Below are 4,714 nucleotides of genomic sequence, written 5' to 3' on the forward strand. Positions count from 1 at the left end.
AGCAAATTACAGTGTCCACACATAACTGGGCACAGCCTCCATCAGTTTCTCTAGGTTTCAACCAAAATGCACTCAGACCACTGCCTGAGTCCAATTTCATGAACTGAACCTTGAAACCAACCTTTCAATCGTCCAACATAACCATTCTGTTGTCGATCACTAATGGAAAGTGGCCAAAAAACAGTTTGTTCTCACTTACAATGTTGAGAAGACGATGCTAAATACCAGCCCACGATATCATTTGTTGTTCTGGCTCTGTCCTGACACCAGTGTAATGGGGCTGGGTGCTGCAAACACTGATTAATTACCAGGATGGCCATCTCACAACTTGGGACATAAGGCACTGAGTTTTGTAATATCACTCACTCAGTGGTTCATGGAATCAGAAGAGTTCATTTGGAAAAATTCACTATTTATCAGTAAGATGGCTGAGGTGGCGACTCAGTGGTTTGTGTTTACCCCTTGACAGCAGCATCTACCTCAGCATAACACAAGGCAGTGTGTGCTTAGCCACGGTGGTGTGTGGACACTGGCCAGGCGAGTGGCCTCGGTGAAATAGGGACATCAGCATGTGGCTTTATGGATGTGAAACTGAGGTAAGGAATTTCTGCAGCAGTAGGTGAGTGTGTATTTGACAGCAAGCAACTCTGGCAGTGGGTCAGGTGCAATATGTGCTGGAGCACAGGGTGTTCATATGGTTAATACCTTACAGTTAATAGTGTGTATGTATTTGTGTTGTCAGCAGGCTCTGAACCCAAGACACCTTGGAGATGCCCATAAATTGGATGTAGTTACCTTTGAGGTGGCCCTTTCTTGGTGGCTCCAGCTCCAGACCTAGAATCACATGAGACAAAGGGAAACAGCAGCAAAAAACAGACAAAAATCAGTTAAATACAGCTCTCCTCTACAAATTGCAGGCCCAACAAGCTGTCAGTGAGCCATGTCAGGTCCGGTATGGACTAAGGTCTTTTTTTGGGTTTCCTTGAGTTCTCTTGTAGTTGCGTGTTTTGTTATTTTGATCTAAAAGTTGGTGCCTCCTTTACTGTAAAATTTTTGATCTCAGAGGGCTACATTATTAGGTTAGTGCTTCATTATTTTAGTATATGTATCCATACACCATTTTTTAAAGCTGTTTAATTCCAGTTGAGCAAATATTTCATAGTGCATTATATTACCATATTAGGACTATAGCATATAATAAAGTGAGTGCTGTTTCCTTGTTTGTTCCTTCTCATGCATGTGCTCTGTGTTATTATAGTATTTAATAAAGTTACATTTTCTTAAGATTTTATAACCATACAAACCCCAGTCACTTTCTGCTTCCACCATTTTCTACACCACATGGATGAAGCAACTTGATGTAGATGGAGCTGGTTGGCCCACATGAAACCATCTTGGGCACGAATTATGCCTCAGCATGGCAGCAGTCAAACACAAGATACTGCTAGGTCTGAATGGTGAGTATATATAGTGGGTTTACTTTGTTATGACAGGGCCCTGCCTCTGAAGCAGCACAGCATCAGGCCACGGCTCACGACTACAATGGACTGGATTCTAGCACCAGGCTGCATTACCAGTATTGTGGTCCCAGGAGCAGGAATTTACAGACAACAGTTTTGCCCACCTCATCACAGGTTGTGAAGTCTGCTTCATTTATACCTTTTTTTCTTATAATTTGAGTGTACTTTATGTATTCACGTGCAAGAAGTACATTCCACTATATCAGTACTAGAATCCAGAGATTCGACAATTTTTAATATGATCAGCTCTTTCACACTCTTAATGCTAAGTGGAAGTTTGTTATTAGGCAGAGTCCCCATCAGTTATTTTAAGTCCGCAGCTCATGGTCGTGCGGTAGCGTTCTCGCTTCCCGTGCCCGGGTTCGATTCCCGGCGGGTCAGGGATTTTCTCTACCTCGTGATGACTGGGTGTTGTGTGATGTCATTAGGTTAGTTAGGTTTAAGTAGTTCTAAGTTCTAGGGGACTGATGACCACAGATGTTAAGTCCCATAGCGCTCAGAGCCATTTGAACCATTTAGTTATTTAAAGCAGTTTATTATCAAAAATTATAATTGTCTCTAGACTTAGTGTTTTATTCACAGAAGTCTCTATGCAGTGTAGCTGCGCACTTTAAGTGCAAATCACACCGGAAGTCAATGGAGCAGAACGGCAGGCACCATCACAGTCAAATGATGGTGTATTTACACTGAGCAGACAGTCAACACAGTGTCACTTCACAATCGCCCTGTCCCAAAGAATGAAAGTGAAACTATGAGTTAGTATCTGTCTTAGACCTAACCTACACATAATACGAAAATTCAGAATACAATATTAAGTAACGAGCAATTTATTTACTAATGAGTTAAGCAAACTTTATAGTGGCTGTTCTTTTTTAAGTTTTGTTGAAACTGTTTCACACACTTACATGCGGTTTCAATTTTCTTCAAGATAAAGATGATGCACTTAATTTCATTTGTGATTTTTATTACCGGCCTTTCAGTTTCTTAAACGGATTTCTAAATATACTTCATGAGAACATGTAGTTTCAAGGCATCTGGTTTCATAAAGTCAGGGGCTTCACTGCGGGAAATAACGGACCTAACAATATCGACTGATGTAGCTAGTTTGAATAAAGACAATTTCAATGTTAATAGGATGATCAAATGACATCTATAGAAACAAGACTTACAAGGTTATTACAGAAATGAGGAAATGTTTAAATAATTTAGCCCACACAAATGTACTCATTGTGAACATCCCACATTGTCATGATTTACCACCGCGGCCACGTGTGAACCGCAAAATTAATGTTGTAAACGAGTGTATCACTGAAATATGCACTAACTTTAAGAATGTCAATATTGTAGATAGAAAAAAATTGGAGTGAAGGTTCCATACAGTCCATGGACTTGATTTAATTATGCCAGGAAAGAAATTACTAGTCGAAAAAATATGTACTCGCATTTCGAAGAAGAGTGAAGAGAAAAGTATAAGTGACAAAGAAATGCAGATTAAGAAGTGCTTTAGACAAGTTACAAGCTGTGCCATTGGTCAAACACAAATTACCAAGTGGTTTAAACTGATTGGGTGAGAAACAAACAATGAAGTCATAAGCCAAACAAAAATTACCAAATGGTTTAAACCGAAGAGGACAGATGTGGATGAAGCAAAACTTATACAAGATCCAGAAGTTAACTCACCTGCTGATTGCCACCAGCAAACAGAAGCCACACACAAGAAAGATACCGAAATTTTTTTAGGGTAAGTGCTGTACTAGAAATGCCATTAGATAAAGAATCAGAAACGGTTTGAACTAAAATTACTAAATACCCAGATTTTGCTGTACTATCCCATAACGTTCAGTCACTCACAAATAAAGTTTCCATGTTGGAAGCACTACTCCAGTAGGCACTAAATGTAGACATAATTTGCATTACCGAACATTGGCTATGAAATGACGAAGTAAAATTAACCTCAATCTCAGGATATGGATTAGCAAGTCATTTTAGCCAAGAGTTTTCCAAACATGGTGACTCTATCTTTGTGAAAGAACACATAAAGTTCTGTGATGTCAGTAAAAGTTATATTGACTCAATTGAAAAGGACTTTGAAGTTTGCATTATTAAATTGCCAGAGCTTAATTCCATAGTTATTAACATATATAGAGCACCAAGTGGAAACCTGCCAGTCTTCATGAATAAACTAGAGGTTCTGCTGAACAGGATCAGTACACTAAATATAAAGATAGTGCTTGGTGGGGATTTCAGTATTGATTTTTCAAAAGACAGTAGCACCAGAGATGCTTTGATAAATATGACCAACACATTCAGTATGATCCCCACAATACACTGCCCAACAAGATTAACAGAAAGCACAAATTCTATTATTGACCAAATATTCATCTCGGAAACAAATTACAGATTCACAAGCAGAGTACTGTGCATGGGTTATAGTGATCATGAGGCACATCTGCTGTGTATAGAAATGCCAACAAGTAGTAGCAGTTCCAAAAAAGTTGTTGAAAAAGGAACCTTTTCTGAAGATAATATTAGAATTTTTAATCTCTTATTGGCAAAGGAAAACTGGGAAAGCACCGCCACTCAGAACAATGTTGATAGCATGTACATGAGTTTTCAGAGTATCTTTCTTCACTATTTTAATGTAGCATTTCGAAAAGTAGTAAAAACAGTAAAACCTAACAATAATAAGCAATGGGTAACTAAAAGCATAAAAACTTCCAGTGAGAGAAACAGACTTCTGCAGTACTGTTATAAGAAATATAGAGTAAGCCAAGAATTCACAGATTATTCAAAAGCCTACAAAAGAATCTATTGTAGAGTAGTGAAAGAGGCAAAAATTATGTGGTATGACAATTTGATAAGAAACTCATTTAACAAAATGATATCCACATGTAGAGTTATAAAGAAAGGAACTTTTAGGTCAGCGGCAAAAAAAAGAATGCATCATTAACACTAGAAGGCTCAAGTCACAGACCCAACTTCATTTGTGTTAACAATTCAATGAATACTTCACTTCACTAGCTGAAGACCTCATTCAAGTACACTGTCAAGGACCAGTCTCAAGTTTCTCCAGCAAGTCAGTGATCTCGACTGCTTCTATGTACATTTATGAAATAAACTCCAATGAAATTATAAGTAAAATTAAATCATTAAGCAATAAAATGTCAAGTGGTCTTGATGAAGTACCAGATTTC

The sequence above is a fragment of the Schistocerca gregaria genome, chromosome 4 (assembly GCF_023897955.1).
Source record: "Schistocerca gregaria isolate iqSchGreg1 chromosome 4, iqSchGreg1.2, whole genome shotgun sequence".
Taxonomy (NCBI): Eukaryota; Metazoa; Arthropoda; class Insecta; order Orthoptera; family Acrididae; genus Schistocerca; species Schistocerca gregaria.